This window comes from Mobula birostris, chromosome 13 (genome assembly GCF_030028105.1).
Source record: "Mobula birostris isolate sMobBir1 chromosome 13, sMobBir1.hap1, whole genome shotgun sequence".
Lineage (NCBI taxonomy): Eukaryota > Metazoa > Chordata > Chondrichthyes > Myliobatiformes > Myliobatidae > Mobula > Mobula birostris.
In genome coordinates, this window is record NC_092382.1 from 20,969,298 (window position 1) to 20,990,943 (window position 21,646).

Below are 21,646 nucleotides of genomic sequence, written 5' to 3' on the forward strand. Positions count from 1 at the left end.
TACTATTGGTTGTAACCAGAGATTGACGTCGCTTCGCACCAATGGGAATAGCGCAGCTCCTGTATCCTCTGTTGACAGCGGTGGGGGAGGGGCTGGTGACGTGATTAGTAGCCCAGCCGTTGAACGGACAAAGCTCGAGCTCTCCAGCGCGCGGGTGACGTAAGACACGGCGCACGTGAGGACAGATCCCGGTGTGGGGAACCCATGTGTGACGTCAGGCGTGTGGGTGCGCCTGTGTGACGTCACCTGTGGGGGAGCACTCGTATTTACAAACACCTGAATGGACGTTTCTGATAATTGCGGTGGGACAACAACATTAATCACGGGTTTCATCACTGAATCCAGTGTTGTGAGATGTAAAGTCCCCTGTTATGTGTCCGGCTGCGCCGTGCTGTTGGTGGAGTGGGCAGCCTGGTGTTTGTCTCGATTCGGGTCACAACACCAGAATTGCCAGCGGGGTCCACACACAGTGTATTAGTCAACTGAAAACCTCTCGTCCCTGCGGTCTCTGTCTCCTGGTAAACTCAACACCCTGACAATGTGGACCATAGACACCCCTTCCTCTCAGAGTCAGGGGATCACTCAGACAGCTGATCACTGAGAGGAATTATATTTATTGGTCATTAAGGTTCACCCAGATTCGTGTGGACGGATTTGATGTGCAGTTCGGGGTGTCACAGTGAAAGGGCCGGACGGCCGAACTCTCTCCGTTGTCCAAACATCCTTCCAGGGGAGGCGACACTTCACCTGTGAATCTTCCGGGGTCGCCCGTTGTGTCCGCTGCTCCCGATGCGGCCGCCTCGACACTGGTGACACCAGACCCTCCGCAGTTGTGCGGGGTCGGGTTGTTTTTTTTGGGGGGGAGTCGATGTTAGTGTTTCCTTTTGTGCAGGAGGGGTGGGTTTTGGGGGTTGATGATCGGGATGCATTTCTTTTTGATGTAGGGGTGGGCTGGGAGTTTGATTTTTCTCTCTGAACGACTTTCATGTTCTTTCTTTGTTTCGTGGCTCTCTGGAGAAGAGAAGAAACTCCAGAGTTGTTTACGGATACCTGCTTGATAATAAATTAACCTTTGAACTATCCGCTCCTAGCGGGACTTCCCGGTGTCCAAACATTTTCATTCCTATTCCAATTCCCGTTCCCGTTCTGGCGTGTTAACCCATCGCCTCCTCTTGTGCTAAGGTGAAGTCACCCTCAGGGTCCAGGATCAGCACCTTATATTCCGTCTGAGTACCCCCTCCCCAACCTGATGGTATGAATATCGATTTCTCCTTCCGGTGAACAAATCTCTCCCTCACCCCTCCCTCCCACTCCCTCTCTTCCTCTCTGACTTTTCACGTCCTCTCACCTGCTGATCACTTCTCTCTGGGTTCACTGCTCCATCCTTTTCTCCTATTCTCCACTCTCCTCTCCTATTAGATTCTATTTTCTTCTGCTCTTGAGCTTTCCCACCTACCTGACTTCACCTATCATCTTCCAGTGAGACATTTCCTCGCCTGCACCGATTTTATTCAGCTATTTCCGTCATTTCATTTCAGTCCTGAAGGAGGGTTCAACTGGAAACGTCGACTGTTGACTCTTTTCGATAGATGCTGCCCGGCCTGCTGAGTTCCACCAGCATTTTGTTTGTGTTGCTTTGGGTTTTCAGCGTCTGCAGACTTTAAACACGAGGAATTCTGCAGATGCTGGAAATTCAAGCAACACACATCAAAGTTGCTGGTGAACGCAGCAGGCCAGGCAGCATCTCTAGGATGAGGTACAGTCGACGTCCTGACGAAGGGTCTGGGCCTGGAACGTCGACTGTACCTCTTCCTAGAGATGCTGCCTGGCCTGCTGCGTTCACCAGCAACTTTGACCTGCAGACTTTGTCGTGTTAGTGATTGACCTCTCCGTTGTCGCTCCGGCCTCCGGCAATCGATGGCGCTGCATGGACCTCCGGTCACCGGTGGCGCTGCATGGACCTCCGGCAATCGATGGCGCTGCATGGACCTCCGGCCACCGGTGGCGCTGCCGCGAACCTCCTGCCAAACGCATGCGCGGTGCCGAATGCCGCTGCCGTTGGCGGTTCTCCTGTTCGGGCGGCGGTGAGTGGAAACAAATCTCGGGTTTGTGTGAATCGGGGCCGGTGGATCGGGAAAGTCCCGGGCCCGGGCTCTGTCTGACGGCTGGAGCAGGGGTGCAGTGACAATCTTTTAGGTGCTGGAGCTGTATGAGGGGTGATTGATAAGTTCGTGGCCTAAGTCAGAAGGCCTGAAGTTTACAGCTGTCGTTACATGTACGTGTAGTTCCGCTCTGTGAGTGATCATGCAGAAAGTTTGAAGCTAATAACTGTTGTGGTATTTCTGTTTCAGATAATTGAAAATTGACTGGTTTTCTAAATTGACTCCTTCCACCTTAGACCACGAACCTATCAATCACCCCTGGTATGTCACACCCAGTGTGTGTACCTGCTCATTTCATGCACTGGGCAACTTCCTTCCCCCATTCATGTAATGAGCAGGTACACAAATTGGGTGTGACATTATATAATGTCGCTGTGTCTGGCTCTCTCTCACTCACTCTGTCTCACAGCCTGCTGTACTTGCATGCTTGCTTTCAGTGACTGATGTACACACAAATATAGTGATAGTTAAGACATTAACAAGATTATAGCCTCTCACACATCTGAACAGGGATACAAGCCTGACTTCGAAGGACCATTACTTTCAGAACTGCATTTGGAGCCGGTTAGAAAATTTGAACGAGATGCAGGCGAAACACAGCTTTTGTTAGTTTTACTGTTATCAATGACTTGTATGTTATCCTTGTTACACTCCTCAGCTTGTTTACGGAAGAAAGAAGTTAACATTGTTTGCTTAGAAGCCACAGGGTTGTTAGTGAGAAAAATTTACTTTTGTATTAGTGAGTAATCCACGGACCACCACAGATGTAGCTTTACTAATACGACTGAGTCAGAGCAGACAGCAGGGCCCACAGCGCTTAGCAGTGTTCCTAAGCAGGTATAAAAATAACAGAAATAAAGCAAATAAGCTTTTTACGCTCTTAGCCACCTAAATTGGAACCAAGTAATCAAGTATGAAAAAAAACGTCTAATGAAGTTTTGCTAAAGCCACGAATATTTCTGAATATTAGTATCAAAAGTGGAAGGTTGGCAACTCTGCCTCGTACCGTTTCTCTCACAGAAATGGTTGGACAGGAAGTGTATCTGTGAGTGTCGATACCTACAATATCCTCACATGTCGGGTATTACCTTGTTAGACTAATACAGATTCTGTTTAGTCTTTAAATATATAAAAAGTTAAAGAAGCGTGAATCTTAACATAAATTATTATCGTATCTATACGAATAAAAAATATTGTATTTGGAAGTGATAAATGTTAACAGGGGAGGAGGGCAACCATTTGGGAGTTTGGAAATGTGTTTCATCTCATTTATTGCCTCACTAAATCATTCTTTTTCCTATCAACACAAAGAGAATAAGAGCCTCTTTCCAATCAACTACAGTTGGTGAAGCTCGGCCAAGGGGTTGATCCACTATTAATGACAGTTGAAATGATGGAAAACTAGCTTATAGCCTAGAAATGTTTTTTTTTTCCCTATTTGGTTTGAAAAAAAAAACTAAATTCACTTTATCCAGGTGTAGAAGAGGATTTTGGATGTTACCTTGAATATTTCATCAAAATCAGTCTGAAGATAAGCGAGCAGTTATTTTTTCTTTCATTATTTTCTGTTTTTAACCTTAGGTGTCGATGTTCATTCCTTGCTTAATAGAGCTCCTACCTGGAATGCAATGGTACCCGTTGGAAAGAGCGGAAAAACGCTCACACTTGTGTCCAGTCGTCCCTCGGCTGGAGAGAGATGGAGGATCTGTAAAATGGCGGGAGGCTACAGCAGGGCATGCTGGGAAAACAACGGGTCGAGCCAGGACGAACTTCACAAATACCTCAATAAAAAACAGTCACAGCTCCAGGATTTCACCAAAAACGATCAAATATCCTATCCTAATGTTATTAGTGATATTTTCCCCACCAGTCACCACTCCCTATCCCAAACCCCCGCCTCTGTAAAATTCCCCCTATTTAATATGCGGCCGCTGTTAAATTCCCCGCTTGTTCATTTTGACGTTTTTTTACCGAGGTGCCGGAGTGGTGCCCCGGTGAGCTCCGGCAGCACTGCACCCCTGTTTAGATCCAAGTAAAATGGACCCGGGGATCAAGCTGTCCGGGTTTGTGAGGTATTGAGCCAGTATTTCTGGTCTGGGATCAAATGTTTGTTTCTGGAGTTCCTCTGGAAGCAATGCTGTTAATCTGAGGAGAGAATGAGTTTGTATTCCATCCCTCACAAGGAGATGCTGTGATTAAATGGGCTGTTCCATGTTTGCACCAGCAGAAATAGATCTGGGGGGTTCAGTGTTCGAACTGTGTTTGGAAATTCCTCCACGCTGTCACCTGTCTGTCAGACAGCGGAAATCAAACAGAAACTCAAGTTGCTGGAGATCTGCACTAAATTCTGAATCCATTCTGACAGAAGATTGTGAACCTGAATCGTTAAATTTGTTTCTCTCCCCACAGCAGTTCCTTTCCTGTTGAGCGACTCTGGTGATTCCAGTTTCTTTTTATTAAATTCACTCTGGGATGGTTTACATTTCCTGATTGTCTGTTGTACTTGGGAATGTGTTCAGTGCAGTTGTTGCTGACAAGGTTCACATGAATAATCTCAGGAATGATCAGCTTTACGTATGAGGAGCATTTGATGGTTATGGGGCTGTGCTCACTGGAGTTCAGACGGGGTGGTGAAAGGGGAGGTGGTTAAGTAAACCTACTGAATGCTGAGAAGCCTGGATACAGTGGACATGGAGAGGATGTTTCCATTAGACGGAGAGTCTGTGATCTGACAGCACAGTCTCAGAATAAAGACGCTTCCCTTTAAAACTGAGATGAGAACAATCTCTTCAGCCAAAAGATGGCTGATCTGTGGAATTTGTTGCCACAGAGGGTGGTTGGAGGCTGTGATTTGGGTATATTTAGGGCAGAGATTAATATATTCATGATTGCAAAGTAGCTTCAGGGTTACAGGAGGAAGGCAGGAATATGGTATTGGAATAAATCTCAGTTGAGTGCTGGAGCAGACTCGATGGATCGAATCACCTAATTCTGTTCCTGCATCTTATATCTTACCGTGACTGAACGATGACTCCTTCCTATCCCTTATTAGATTTTGTGACGTGTCAGGGGCAGTTACAGATTTGTTCACTGGGATCATTATATTTGTCTTCAATGTTTAGATTTCAGTGAGCAGAAATATTTTGTTCTCGTTTGTATTGTTAACGTGCTTCATTATCTTTCATGTTAAAGTTAGACCTGCAGTGAGAGATTTATTGGAAGAAAAGCTCACAACTGGAAGAAAACCACGACTGAAGATGAGGGAACAGCAGCAAGTGACCCAGCCCGAGGACTGAGAGCACCAACTGGAGAGAACCCTTCTGACTCAGGGTTTCCATTGATTCAGTCCGGAGCAAGTTTGGTGAGTCTCATTTACTCAAACACTGGTCCTTTAGACATTACATATCTGTACAGAGTAAGGTAGGGAATAGTTATGGTGAGACTCAATGTGCCCAGAAATAGCAGTTATGCCTCTGTCAGACCCAGTTGCAATCACTCCAGGTCTGGTAATGTACTGTCAGTATCCCAGCTCTTTAAACTCACTCACATTCCCTCAGTGTTTGCTCATTTGAAGAACTTGCATCTTCTGAAGTAGCTTTTGGTCGGTTCTGAGTGTGGAGAGGGAAGGAGGTGTGTTTATATAACTATCTGGTAAAAAGAGGTAATTGTTTGACATTACTTGCTGCAAACTCACTCCCCATACCCTGTACATTCTCAACCAGATTATTGATTTAGATGACAATTAGCAATGGGTGTAACCCTGGGGAACTCCACGAGGCACCGGCCTGGACTCCAATAAACAGCCTCCCATCATCACCATCTGCTTCCTACCATCTAGCTGTTCCCAGACTCTGGGCTCTGTGACAAACACAATGTCAGCAGCAAGATTAGACAGTGATTAACATAAAGGGAGATTTGTTGCTTCCTGAAAGCTGTCTGATGCAACGGACCAGATCCTCTCTTGCTTCCAACTTAATCTGCCCTTGGACCACTCCTCCCGGGTCACACTGTGTCTGATAACCCACACATCCCCAACCTCCCTCCACCCCGCCAGTAGCCCCACAACTTTCCCACCATTTACCCCACACCCGTACACGTAAACAGATCCACGTCACCCACATCCACTCTCACAGCCTGGGGAACCACAACTAACTGATCCGACATTCCCGGCCCAGACTGTCCAGCTGTCCGGCTCGGTCCCGGCCCTTTCCCACTGCAGCCGCCCCTCGATTTACACAAACCCGAGATCAGACCCTTCCTCATCGCGGCCCAGCCAGGAGAACCGCCGGCAACAGCTGGGGTCGGCTCTGTGCTGGGATTTGCAGGAGGTCCCTGTGGCGCCACCAGTGGCCGGAGGTCAGAGGGACAACGTAGAGGATTTGGCTGTCCGGTTCTTTCACTGTGACACCCCCGAACTCTGCATTAACTCCATCCAGCCAAATCTGGACCAACTTTAACGACCAACAAATATAATTCCTCTCAGCGATCAGCTAACGGAATGATTCACTCACTTTAGAGGAAGGGGTACCTACACTGTCGGGGTGTTTAAATTGCCAGGAGACAAGGACTGCAGGGACGAGAGGTCTTCTGTTAACTGATACGAACCTGTCTTTACCCTGCTGGCAATTCCGGTTTATATCAGTAAAACTGTTGTTTCTGAAAATACTAGACAACAAGACACTGCACTGACTGAACCACCCCAGACCAGATCACCCTGGAAAGTCCTCCTCAGAAACGTTGGGGTTTTGTGACCCGACTCGAGACAAGCACCACACCGCCCACTCTACGGACAACACGGCAGAGTAGGGTATCTTGCAGGGGACTTTAAATCACACAACGTTGGATTCATTGATGAAAACCGTCAAGTTTCCTTTGTTCACCCCCGATATCATAAAAAACGTCCATTAAACAGCTTTTGAATACAAACTCTCACCCACATGTGATGTCATTCTGTTGCCCCCACATAAAACCATAAAATATACTGTAGGAGCAAAATTAGGCCATTTGGTCCATCGCACCTGCTCTGACGTTAAATCATAGCTGTTCCAATTTTCCTCTGTCCCAGTCTCCTTCCTTCCTCCCCGTAAATCGTCATCAATCAGGAATCTAGCAACCTCTGCCTTTGATATCCATAAATACCTGGCCTTCACAGCTGCCCGTGGCAAAGGATTCCACAGATTCAGCACTCTCTGGCTAAAGAAATCCCCCTTATCTCCTTTCTAAAAGAATGCCCCTCTGCCCGCTTAATCTGAGGCTGCGTCCTCTGGTCGTGGACTCTCCCAATACAGGAAACATCCTCTCCACATCCACTCGATCAAGGCCATTCACCATTCGATAGGATTCAATGGAATCATCCTTTATTCCTCTGAATACAGGGCCAGAGCCATCAAATGCTCTTCATATGACAGGCCATTCAACCCTGCACTCTTTTCCTTAAACCTGCTTTGAACTCTCTCCAGTGTCAGCACATCCTTTCTGAGATGAGGGGCCCAAAACTGCTGAGAATAATCCAAGAGCTTTATAAAGTCTCAACATTACATCCTCACTTTTATATTTTAGTCTCCTTGAACTGAATGTGAAAATCGTACTTGCTTTCCTCACCACAGACTCAACCCACAAATTATCCCTTAGTGAATCCTGCACAAGGACTCCCAACTCCATTTGCACTCAGATTTCTTAGTACATTCTCTCCATTTAGAAAATAGTCAACCCTTTCATTTCTTCTAGCAAAGTGTATAATCATGCAACTCCCAACACGGTATTCTATCATTCCTTTCCTTGCCCATTTTCCTCATCTTTCTGTACCCTCACTACTTCCCCAAAACAACCTGTCCTTCCACCTATCTTAACATCACCTGAAAACTTTGCAACAAAGCCAACAATTCCATCATCCAAATCATTGGCATGTAACATGAAAAAAATTGTTCACAACATAGACCCCTGTGGAACTCCACTAGAAACTAGTAGCCAGCCAGAAAAGGCTGTCTGTATTCCCACTCGTTTCCTCCTGCCAATCAGCCACTACATTTTCCTGTAATAACTCAGAGCTCGTTAAGGAGCCTCGTGTGTGGTACCTTGTCAAAGGCCTGAAAATCCAAGTACGTGACATCAACCAATTCTCCTTTGTCTACCCTGCTTATTATTTCTTCAAAGCATTCCAACAAATTTATCAGGAAAGATTTTCCCTTGAGGAAACAATGCTGACTCCGGCCTATTTTATCTTGTACCTCCAAGTCCCCCGAACTCACATCCTGAACAATCGAATCCAACATCTTCCTAACCACTGGCCTATAGTTTCCTTTCTTCTGTCTTTTTCCCTTCTTGAGGAGTGGAGTAACATTTGCAATATTCCAGTCTTCCAGAACCATTCCTGAATTTAGTGATTCTTGAAAGATCATTACTAATGCCTCCACAATCTCTCCAGCCACCTCTTTCAGAACTCTGGGTGTAAACCATCTGGCCCAGGTGGCTTTTCTGCCTTCAGATCTTCAGTTTCCAAAGAACCTTCTGTCTTGTTGTGGTCCCTTCTGTGCAGGTCCCACCTTCCCTAGAAGAGAGCCATGGAACCAAAAATCTTATCCCCTCCCCTTCTCTCCCCCCTCCACATGCCTGATGTCATGCATGGGTTTGCTACGCCAGTGTCTGACGTCACATCCACTTCCTTACGTCTGCGGGTTTGTTTCTCGCGGTTGTGCAGTTTAATCTTTCTTCCGTTCAGACAAGGGAGTGAGATCCAGATCCGTCAGGTCCTCTCATTGTGGGAGGGCATTTTTTATACATTGACTCCATTCCACTGTTACAAATTGCCGAAGTGCAGCCAATGTTTCGAGGTACATAGCCCTATTATTCCAAGGAGGAAGCCTTTTCTGTTTTTCTGGGCTTCTCAAACATTTGTACACTTCAGTGAAATCTCCCTCCAGAAGTTCCAGATGAGAAGCTCAGTCTGTCTAATATCTCCACACAATTAAAGTGGGGAATCGTTTATTATTGTCATGTACCGAGGGTCAATGAAAATCTTGTCTTGCATACCATCCTCTCAGTTCCACACATTACTACAGTAGATTATGATAAAATATTAATAGAGTGTAACAAAGTATTGTGGTTACAGAGAAAATCCACTGCAGGTAGACATGGTGCAAGGTCACATCGAGTTACATTATGAAGTCAAGAGTCTATCTTATAATGCTGAGGAATATTCAGTTTGCTTATAACAGCAGAATGGAAAATATCCCTAGGTCTGGGGGTATGTTTTCTGTTTTGTCGTTTTCATTTATCTTCGACCCGAGGGGTGGTTGAGAATGAAGAATGTCTGGTCTGGGGTTCTGGGAATGTTTAATTAGATTATTAGATTATGAAGACACACAGTCCTCTTTTATTGTCATTTAGTAATGCATGCATTAAGAAATGATACAATATTTCCTCCAGTGTGATATCACAAAACACAGGACAGACCAAGACTGAAAAAACTAACAAAACCACATAATTATAACATATAGCTACAACAGTGCAACAATACCATATCTTGATGAAGAACAGTCCGTGGCTCAGTAAAAAGTTCAAAGTCTCTCGAGTGAGTGAGTGAGTCCGTGGAGGGGAGGCTTGTTTCCGTGATGGGCTCAGCTCTGTCCACAGTTCTCTGCTGTTTCCTGAAGTCAACAGAAGAGAGGAGCGTACAAAGGTGTGAAGTATCCGGATGGGATACTTTTTATGGTGTGAACTTAAATTCACCGGACCAATAACCACACCACAAACAGTTCTTTACTTTATCCTTTTCACCAGTTTATTTGTTTGAACTCAGCCGGTGAGAAGCTCGGAGCCAAGCGTCAGAGAGACAGAATTCCTCTCCCTCTGGCGGCTCGTGACGCACCTCTGTCTAACATGCAGAAATGTTACAATTTATAGAAATAGCGAAACAAAGAGGACTTTAGTTCAACTGGTATTCCCACCAAGTCTGTTGGAGCAAAACTTAATTTCTTAGATAAGAGAGTCCACTAAATCAGGGTTTTAATTACAAATGAATGTCCTGTCCAATCCTTATCAGTTATTCTCTTTTGTTAGACATAGGAGGGAACTTAGTTCAATTTGTGTCTCATGAGAACTCAACTCCACATAACGTTCCCAAGAGACATCTGTGAGTCGTTAATCTAAACAAGCTGCAAGCAGATTCCTCAGTAAAGGACAAAACAGAAATGTGCACACTATCCAGAACAGAGCACACATAATTTCGCACTTAAATTTTAACCCGTTATTTACAAGAGTCCAAGAATCATTTCTTATGTCACCCAATCCCCTTAAAACTTCATCACCAGAGTATGGAAGCAGATGGATCTTCCTCTCTGACTGGAAGCCTGTGACTAGTTGTTTGTCAACTGTATCAGTAATCTGGATGATATGGTGGTTAACTGGATCAGCAATTTTGAAGGTGACACCAAGATTAGTGGTGTAGTGGACAGCGAGGAAGACTATCATGTCTTGCAGTGCGATCTGGACCCGCTGGAAAAGTGGGTTGAGAAATGGAAAATGGAATTTAATGCAGACAAGTGCGAAGTGTTGCACTTTGGTGGGACCCACCAGGGTTGGTCTTACACAGTGACTGGTCGGGCACCGAGAAGCATTGTAGAAGAAATGAATCTGAGAATACAGGTCTATATTTCACCGAAAGTGGTGTCACAGTTCGATACGGATGGAAAGAAAGATTTTGGCACTTCATAAACCAAATTACTGAGTACAGGAGATGGATGTTATGTTGACTTTGTACAAGACATTGGTGAGGCCTAATTTGGAGTGTTGTGTGCAGTTTTGGTCACCAACCTACAGGAAGATGTAAAAGAGGTTGAAAGAGTTCAGGGAAAATTCGCAAAGATGTTGCCAGGTCTGGAGGACTGGGGTTATAAGGAGAGATTGAACAGGACAGGACTTTATTCCTTGGAATGTAGAAGATTGAGGGGAAATTTGATGGAGGTGTGCCAAAATTATGAGGGTTATAGATGGGGTAAAAGCAAGCTGGCTTTTTCCACTGAGATGGGGTGGGACTACAACCAGAGGCCATGGGTTAAGGGTGAACGGTGAAACATTAAGGGGAACATGAGGGGAAACTTTTTCACACAGACGGTCATCCAGGTGTGGAATGAGCAGACAGCCCAACTGGTGCATGCAAGCTCAATTTCAACATGTAAGAGGTTTGTATAGGTACCTGGATGGTAGGGGTACAGGGGTAGACAGTTTAAATAGTTAAACTAGATGGGCCAAAGGGCCTGTTTCTGTGTTGTACTTTTCTATGACTTTGTGACAAGAACATGAAATAATACTAATATTCATTTAATTCCTTTTAACAGCTGTGCAGACCAACCATTCATCTGGGCAGAAGATGTTTTCATGGCTTTAAAACTGTGGCACTTTAAATTGACAGTAGATAAAAGAAAATCCCAGCTGTACCTCAACAAAGGGGGAAACCCATTCATCTGCTCAGACAGTGGGAATGGATTCAGTCGGTCATCTCAACTGAAGGTACATCAGCAAGTTCACACTGGGACAAGGCCATTCACCTGTTCTGTGTGTGAGAAGGGATTCAGTCGGTCTTCCCACCTGTGGACACACCGGTCAGTTCACATCGAGCAGAGGCTGGTCATCTGCTGAATTTGTGGGGAAGGATTCACTCGGTTATCTGACCTAATGGCTCACCAGCGAGTTCACACCAGGGATCGGCTGTTCACCTGCTCAGACTGTGGGAAGGGATTCACTAAATCATGTAAACTGAAGGTACATCAGCGAGTTCACAATGGAGAGAGGCCGTTCACCTGCTCAGACTGTGGGAAGGGATTTACTGTGTCATCTGCACTGAAGGTACATCAGTGATTTCACACTGGGGAGAGGCCGTTCACCTGAGAAAATGTTGATACTTTATAAGACACCACTTAGGCTCCACTTCGAGTATGTGGGACCCATATCTCAGAAAAGGTGTGTTGTCATTGGGGAGAGTACAGAGGATGTTCAAGATGATTCCGGGAATGAAGGGGTTAAGATATGAGGAGTGTTTGCCAGCCTTGGTCCTGTACTCCTGCACTGACCTATGTTTAATAAACGCGGGGGGGGAGGGGGTGTTAAATCTCACTGAAACCCACCAAATGTGGAAAGGTCTCGATGGGGTGGATGAGGAGAGGTCTTTTTGTATGGGGGGGTAGCCATAACAGAGAGCACAGCCTCAAAACTGAGAAGCAACCTTTTAGAGGATTTTATTTAGTCAGAGAGCAGTGAATCTGTGGAATTCTCTGACACAGACGGCAGTGGGAGCCAAGTCTGTGGGTATATTTAAGGCAGAAGCTAATAGTTTGCTGATTAGTCAGGGCATTATACGATATGCCGAGGAGACGGGTGCATGGGGTTGAGTGAGAACCGGGATCAGCCATGATAGAACGGCGGAGCAGACTTGATGGGGCTGAATGGCCTAATTCTGCTCCTATGTCTTATTGTCTTATACTGCCAGTGTCTTACACAGTGAAGATTGACACAAAACACTTATAATAACATATGGCCACTATTCCTTCGCTCTGTTACTAACTCGCCAGCATCATCTTCCAGCGTTATATCAACTCTTGCCTCTCTTTTACTCTTTATAAATCTGAACAACTTTTGATGCTTGATATTATTGGCTCACTTACCTTAATTTTTCATCTTGTATCTCCTGTGTGTGTTTTTTTTAGTTGTCTCCTGTTGGTTATGTAAAAGCTTTCCAATCCTCTAACTTCCCATTAATTTCTTGTTATATTATATGACCCCGCTTTTGGTTTTATCAAAAACAGGAGAAAATCTGTGGATGCTGGAAATCCAAGCAACACATACACAAAATGCTGGAGGAACCTAGGAGGCCAGGCAGCATATATGGGAAATAGTAAACAGTCAACGTTTCAGGCTGAGACCCTTCATCAGGACTGGGGGGAAAAGAATGATGAGACGTCAGAGGAAGAAGAGTGGGGGTGAAAAGCGTGGAGGAAGTGGCAGGTGATAGGTGAAACTGGGAGAGGGGGACTAGTGAAGGAAAAAACTTCTTAGGATATAATTTCCTTAATGATTCTCGAAAGATCATTGCTAATGCCTCCACATCTCTTCAGCCACCTCTTTCAGATCCCTGGGGTGTACACCATCTGGTCCAGGTGACCTATTTACCTCCAGACCATCTCTGTTTCCCAAGAACCTTCTCCTGAGTAACGTAACTTTACGCATTCTGACCACTGATATCTGGGAATTCCATATTCTTGTCAGGGTCTTTGACGGATAAGAGTGAGTTTATTCAGTTATTCAACTTATTCGGTTGATCTGCCATCATCTTGCATCCCACCCCATTACTTCCTCTCCAGCATCATTTTTCAGTGGCCCGATATCCACTTCCGCCTCTCTTTTACATGTTTATATGTACCTGAACAAACATTTGGTATCCTCTTTAATATTACTGGCTAGCTCACCTATGTATTCCATCTTTTCCTTCATAATTACTTCAGTTGCGTTCTGGTTTTTAAAAGCTTCTGAATCCTCTAGCTTCCTAGTAGTTTTTGCTCCATGTCCTCTCTTTGTTTTTTTATGTTGTCTTTCATTTCTCTTGTCAGTCACGGTTTTGTCACCTTACATTTAGAATACTACTTCCTCTTTGTAATGAGATTGATAAGTTTGTGGCCAAAAGTAGCATGAGTCAATTTTAGAGAACCTAGCACATTTATTTTTTCAACATCGTCCACTCCTGCATTTACACACTTAGTCCAGTGGTCGTGGAGCAAACGGATCTTGGACCTCCAGAAAGTGTCCACAGCAGGGGTGATTGATAAGTTTGTGGCCTAAGGTAGAAGGAGATGAGTTATACAGCTCTCCTTACAGGCACATGCAGGTCAACTCTTTGAGTGATTATGCAGAAAGTTTGAAGTTAATAACTCATCTCCTTCTACCTTAGGCTATGAACTTCTGAATCACCCCTGATGAGAACTACACACAAATTGCTGGAAGAGCACGGCATGTGAGACAGCATCTATGGATGGGAATCAACATTTCGGGCCAAGACGCTTCATCGGGACTCTTGGTACCCACGTATCTGGAATATCAACAAGCAAAGACAATAAAAAGTAGTGCAAAGTAAGGAAAACCTTTGACAAAATTTAGTTGAAGGCTTAAACAAGAACCTGCCAAACAGAGCTCAATAGTTAACAAATACAACAAAGGTAATAAACACTTCCATCAATACCGACATTGACTTTTTTTTATAAAAATATCTTGGTCCCATTTCAATCAATAAAATTTACAAAGATAAATAAGAACTTTAGAAAAGACTACTTACACTCAAACCCACTTAGATTAACACTACCATGGACAGAAGGAGGAAGAGAAATAACACACTTGGAAAAAAAAAGGAAACCACACAACAGTCAGATAACACTTCTAAGTATATATTTTCATCAAAAATGAACTGGATTCAGCACTCCATGTGTGTATCTGCAATTGTGGTAAGAAATACAGACCAGAAAACTTAAATGAGAGCCCAACTCAGAAAAATGAATCATCACTAGGGAAGAAAACATTAACCAGTAGAATGAGTATGACCCTCCATGGGAGACATCCCAACGATCTGAGCAGACGAGATGTTGACAAGGAAGCATCGAGCACCTGACAGAGTTGGAGACCTCTTCCCAGAAACAGAGGGGTTCCTTTCAGAAATACAGGACAAGGTGGTTAACGAAAGGAAAGGGGAAAAAAAAATCAAAAATACTTGAGATACAAAGTAGTAAGTGCAGAAAACGCTAGAGAAACCAGAAACAATCCTGTTGCAATTTAACTCAATCTGATTACTTACAAAGGTACAATCAAGTGGCATATATCATTCACCAAAATCTTGCTTTAAAATACAAACTCATGAATGCCCTCTATCACATCATAAAGGCACCAGAAATTCAAGCCTGATCTAGTTTTACAGTCAAAATATTAACAATTATGTGATAATCAATACAAGCAGGAACAACTCCCTCGATAGATAAAACCATTCCCAACCAACAGATGTTCCTCAATCAGTGGAGCACATCACCACGGGTATTGTTTGTGTCATCAGTCAGAAAACCGAAAGACTTTCTCTGCCAGTCAGCTTCCAAATGTTGCTACTCTGTCATCCGTTGACCCACCCCGCTGCTGATTCCCTTCTCCTCATCATATGTTCTTGCCCCGACCATCACCCAGAGCCCCAAACTATGCCCTGTGCAGACGTGCCTCTGGTTTCTGACCCTGCTCCATCTGCAGAGAATTCAAGGGAAACCTCTTCAATTAGAGTGGGACAGAGTGATATAGTGACAGCAGGCCTGAATAGGGATCTTGACAGGATGAAAGCCTGGGCAGACAACTGGAATGTCACCTTTGAGCCTACTGAGTGCAAGGCAATGGTGATGTCTAGGAAGAGGAATCCATCTAACCCCGACCTGTATTTTGGGAACTGCAAAATCCTTGGTATTAATATTGACAGCAAGTTGGTATGGGATAAACTCCTTTCCACTATTTCATCCGTGGCTGGACAAAGGCTTGGAGCTCTGTGGAAAGTAGCATCCAAATTAGACAAAGAGGGCAGAGCCACGGTTTACAAAGCCCAGGTATGAAGTATCATGGGTGAATGCCTCACAGAGTGTCCTCAGCCAGCTTGATTCCATCAAAGAAAGGCTCTCAGGATTATAGGTGTAGATGAAAATGCACAATGCAGAATATACAAAATGCACACCAGCCACAGCCCTGCAGACCTTCGCACCATGCTGCCTTCATCTCATGAGAGACGGCGTACCAGACGATCAAGATTGTCTATGCCTGCTCAGGCTGTTTCTATGCCTGATGCGAGAACCCACACACCGGATAGAAGCTTCCTTCACTGTACTATCAGAATTTGGAACAGCCTTCCAGATGCTGTGGTTGGAAACATCTGCGACGATGGGGTGCAAGCCTTCAAGAGTCGAGTGCACAAACACCTACCAGCTCTGGGAGGGAAGTCACATGCTTCTTAAGCTATCATGAAGGGGACCAGGACGGCAATGCTTGGTTGTTGGCAAGTAGGGTTAATACCTGACTTTCAAGAGCACTTGTGAGTTATCTTCCGGCTGGACTTAGTCCTTAAACTGCTGGGGAACAGTGCGGAAAGAGCAGGTGCTGTTTCCTCCCGGTAGGGATTAGTTTTTAGTTCCAAATGCTCCTGCCTCATTCTGTCACCCTGCAACCTTATCCTTCAATCTCTTTAAATTATGGAGGGCAGCCTGTGTATAAATGTCTCTCTCCAGCAGATTTCATCATGACTCCAGTATTTCTACTATGTTTTAATGTTTCTTACCTGTACATATGATTTTTTTTTAATATATTCTATCGCTGAGCAGCAGTGAACCTTCTAATTGGCCTATCAGAGTTCTCTTTGGGAACTAGTTGACTTGATCAGCATTTCTGATCTGGCTATTGTTCACGATTGCACTTAATAAAAAAAACAAAAAAATCCCTCAGAGTGGTGACTGTTTGGAACCAATCCCACAAGGGGGGAGAGAGAGTTGAACAACAGGGGAGGATTTAAAAGGGCTGTCGTGGAACTGAATCACTGGCAGTGTCCAGCCGGCCTGAGTTGACTCTCTACTGTACACTAATTGTGTTATAAATTCACTAAGTACCGGAGACAGTGTTTAAAATAAACTGATTTATTTGTCTAAGATCCAGAATATTACATTCCAGTCCCATTAAAGGTGATTGTGCAGCAGAAGAAACTCCTCCCATGCCCAGTGACCAGGGTGCAGACTGGGTGTGGTGAGCAGCAGCAATAATTGCAGAGTTCAGCACCGACAGTCACTCTCGAAACTGCATTCAGCAACGGTGATGGACAAATATCCAGCATGCAGCTTATTGAAACATTCTCCCCAGTGTGAACCCGGTAGGGTGTCACAAGTGTAACATGCTGTAAGGTTTCACTGCTCATGGAATGGCCTCTCTGCAATGTTTCACTGCTGAGGTAATGGTTTCTCTGTAGCAGCAATGATTAGGTTACGAATAGACATAATAGGGTTTTGGAGCGCGGGGTTATCCAATGGCAGAAATGTTGTTCTTTCTTGTGAGTCTGGAAGGGAGATTTTCACTGTATTTTGCCGGTGAGAGATGAGAAGACGCAAATGGAGAGAGTGGGCCCTTTTTCTTTTTTTTGTTTTCTTTACTAACCCTATAGTCAAAATAAGAATTATAATTCTCAATTATTTAATCACATATTGTGTACTGCTTGTTATTTTGGGGTACTGATTTGTAACAGAGGACACATCGTGCAGCATCCACCCAAACGAGATTTCTTAAGTTTGGCCGGGCTGGGGGGCTACCACCCCCTATATTAAGCTGCTAGCCGAAGCGAAAGTTTCATAAAGTTAGATAAGTGAGTGAATCGCTTCCCACATTCACAGCAGGTGAACGGCCTCTCCCCAGTGTGAACTCAGTGATGCACATTTGGTTGATGTAGCTGACAGAATCTCTTTCCAAAGTCTGAGCAGGTGAATGGCCTCTCCCTAGTGTGAATTGACCGGTGTGTCAGTGGGCAAGATGACCGAGTGAATCCCTTCCCACAATCTGAGAAGGTGATCGGCCTCTACCTGATGTGAACTTGCTGGTGTCTCTGCAGATGAGATGACTGAGTGAATCCCTTCCCACACACTGAGCAGGTGAATGGCCTCTCCCCAGTGTGAACTGACTGGTGTCTCTGTAGTTGAGATGACCGAGTGAATTCCTTCCCACAGACTGAGCAGGTGAACGGCCTCTCCCCAGTGTGAACTGACTGGTGTCTCAGTAGGTGAGATGACAAAGTGAATCCCTTCCCACAGTCTGAACAGGTGAACGGCCTCTCCCCAGTGTGAACTCTCTAATGTACCTTCAGTTTAGATGAGCAAGTGAATCCCTTCCCACAGTCTGAGCAGATGAATGGCTTCTCCCCTGTGTGAACTCGCTGATCTGTCATTACATTAGATGACCGTGTGAATCCTTCCCCACAAATTCAGCAGATGACCAGCCTCTGCCCAGTGTGAATTGCCTTGTCCAGTGTGAACTTGCTGATGTACCTTCAGTTGAGATGACCGACTGAATCCATTCCCACTGTCTGAGCAGATCAATCGGTTCCCCCCTGTGTAAAATGATGGGCATGCCAGTCGGTCAGGTAATTGAGTGAATCTCTCCCCACAGTCTGAGCAGGAAGGATGATCGAGTGAATCCCTTGCTCCACTTCTTAAGTACATGGACAGAGACAGCAAAACTGGTGTGTTGTGTTCAAGATTCCCATCGACAAATTCCTTGTCATTTTTAACCTGTAAAAAGATATACAAAATCTATCAATGGGTGTCAGACAACATTTCAGATGAGATTACTTGAGTTGTCAAGGTGTGATCTGGCATCACACTGTTACAGTGAAGTTCAACCCAAGTTGGAGAGAGAAATCATCTTCTAACTGGGCACAATGCTGGTAACAGGAATGACCATCAGACTCTCTGATGCTCTTCCTCTCTCTATAACAATGGGGCATTTCTGCCATCTCCAATCTGTGACCTGGCTCAGTTTGACTCTCTCCATTGGTATTATTCCCTGTTCCCACTGAGCTGCATGGGTTCCTGACCCCACAGTAACTGAAACACTCTCATGCAAATAGCCGGCAGTGCATTCCACGCACCCACCACTCTCTGTGTAAAAAACTTACCCCTGACATCCCCTCAGTATCTATTTCCAAGCACCTTAAAACTATGTCCTCTTGTGTTAGCCATTTCAGCCCTGGAAAAGAATCCTCTGGCTATCCACATGATCAATGCCCCTCATCATTTCATACAGCTAAAAAAGGCTCTAAACATAAACAAGAAAATTATACATTATTTTGAGGATTTGTTAGAAGTATACAAAATTATGAGGGTATACATAGAGTAAATGCAAGCAGCTTTTTCCACTGAGGTTGAGTGAGATGACAACCAGAGGTCATGGGTAAGCGGGGAAGGTGAAAATTCAACGGGGACATGTGGAAAAGTTCTTTACTGAAATGGTCATCAGAGTGTGTAATGAGATGCCAGCAGAAGTGGTGAATATGACCTCAGTTTCACCATGTAAAAGAAGTTTGGATGGGAGCCTGGATGGTAGGGGTATGGAGGGCGATGGTCCCAGTGCAGGAGGTTGCATTAGACAGCTTAAATGTTTTTTCAGCGTTGACCAGATGGGCCAAATACCCTGTTTCCATACTGAACTTCTCCATGTTTCTATGACAGAGAAGCTGGCCAAACTTGTTTGGAAGGGAAAAGGTAGGAGTGACAATGGAGCAGCAATGGCTGGAGTTTCTGGGAGCAATTCGGGAGCTGAGTGATAGATACATCCCAAAGAAGTGAAAGCATTGCAAACGCAGGAGGACACAACCATGGCTGATATGAGAAGCCAAAGCCAACATAAAAGACAAAGAGAGGGCAAACAAAAGAGCAAAAACTATTGGGAAGCTTTTAGAAACCAACAGAAGATGACTGAAAACAAAGTCAGATGAGCTGAGGGTGTGGAATTATGATATTGTAGTCATTAATGAGTCTTGGTAGCATCCAAAAGTCTGAGGCATTTAGAAGAACAAATTATCCGGGGCGTCAATATCTGTTGAAGACCAAGGTTCCCTGCACCAGTTACCTTTCAACTTTTATTTTGGCAGGCACATACAAACTCTACACATTCAAAATTCCACTTCTGAAGGCCTCCCACTTACCAAGTACTCCTTTGCCAGAAAACAGCCTGTCCAGATCCTTTCTGACACCATCAAAATTGACCTTTCTCCAATTTAGAATCTCAACCCATGGTCCAGACCTCTCTTTTTCTATCAACAACACACATCAAAGTTGCTGGTGAACACAGCAGGCCAGGCAGCATCTGTAGGAAGAGGTGCAGTCGACATTTCAGGCCGAGACCCTTCGTCAGGATTAACTGAAGGAAGAGTGAGTAAGGGATTTGAAAGTTGGAGGGGGAGGGGGAGATCCAAAATGATAGGAGAAGACAGGAGGGGGAGGGATAGAGCCAAGAGCTGGACAGGTGATAGGCAAAAGGGGATATGAGACGATCATGGGACAGGAGGTCCGGGAAGAAAGACAAGGGAGGGGGGAAGATCCAGAGGATAGGCAAGAGGGACAGAGGGAGAAAAAGGAGAGTGAGAGAAAGAATGTGTGCATAAAAATGAGTAACAGATGGGGTACGAGGGGGAGGTGGGACCTTAGCGGAAGTTAGAGAAGTCGATGTTCATGCCTTTTTCTATATGCTCTCTTTTTCTATACTTACTTTGAATTTCATGGTATTATGATCACTAATTTCTGTCACCAGCCCTGGATCATTTCCTAACAGCGTATTGCACACTTCTACATCAGGAATTTTATGTACTGATTAAGGGCACATTTGACAAACTCTACCTGATCTACTTCTTTTACAGTATGGGAGTCCCAGTCAATATATGGAAAGTTAAAATCACTTACTGAATCAACCTTTGTTTCTTGGAATAGTCTGTGATCTCTCTACAAATTTGTTCCTCTAAATCCCTCAGACTGTTGGGTGCAACCAAATCCCAGTAATGGTTACAATATCATAATTCCCTGTCCTGAGCTCATCTGGCTTTCCTACGATGCTTCTTGCATTGTGATATACACAGCTCAGCACATTCACACCATGCTCAACCATTTGATTGCTGACTCTGTCTGAGGTCTGAACAACATCTGGCTGGTGTCAAGAAAACAAACTCTCCCTCATTGTCACACAAACAAAGATGCTGATTGTGGATGACAGGAGGAATGGAGACAGGCTAACCCCTATTGACATCAATGGATCTGGGGTTGAGAGGGTGAACAGCTTTAAGTTCCTCGGCATAAACATCACCGAGGATCTCACATGGTCTGTACATACCGGCTGTGTTGTGAAAAAAGCACAACAGCACCTCTTTCAACTCACACAGTTGAAGAAGTTTGGGATGGGGCCCCAAATCCTAAGAACTTTCTACAGGGACACACAATTGAGAGCATCCTGACTGGCTGCATCACTGCCTGGTATAGGAACTGTACTTCCCTTAATCGCAGGAACCTGCAGAGTGTGGTGCGGACAGCCCAGCACATATGTAGATGTGAACTTCCCACTATTCAGGACATTAACAGAGACAGAGGTGTAAAAAGGGCCCAAAGGATATTGGGGACCAAATTCACCACAAACACAAACTGTTCCTGCTGTTACCATCCAGGAAACGGTACCACAGCAAAAGGACCAACAGGCTCCAGGACATCATCTCCCAGCAGGCCATCAGACTGATTAATTCAGGCTGATACAACTAAATTTCTATGTTCTATTGACTGTCCTATGTACAAACTATTTATTATAAATGACCATAAATTATACATTGCACATTCAGACGGAGACGTAACGTAAAGATTTCTACTCCTCATGTATATGAAAGACATATGTAATAAAGTCAATTGAATTCA

At 44.7% G+C, this 21,646-nt stretch overlaps 1 long non-coding RNA gene across 2 annotated transcripts; it reads left to right on the plus strand.

Annotated features, from left to right (window-relative positions):
• Positions 1-2,036: 2,036 nt before the first annotated feature.
• On the plus strand, positions 2,037-14,393 carry LOC140208558 (uncharacterized). 2 transcript variants are annotated; one of them, XR_011888819.1, is made up of 4 exons: positions 2,037-2,084; positions 5,355-5,523; positions 11,498-11,669; positions 14,101-14,393. It is a non-coding gene; the product is annotated as an uncharacterized lncRNA (long non-coding RNA). The 2 variants fall into 2 exon arrangements; XR_011888820.1 differs by lacking the exons at positions 2,037-2,084; positions 5,355-5,523; positions 11,498-11,669 and adding an exon at positions 11,681-12,005.
• Positions 14,394-21,646: the final 7,253 nt, after the last annotated feature.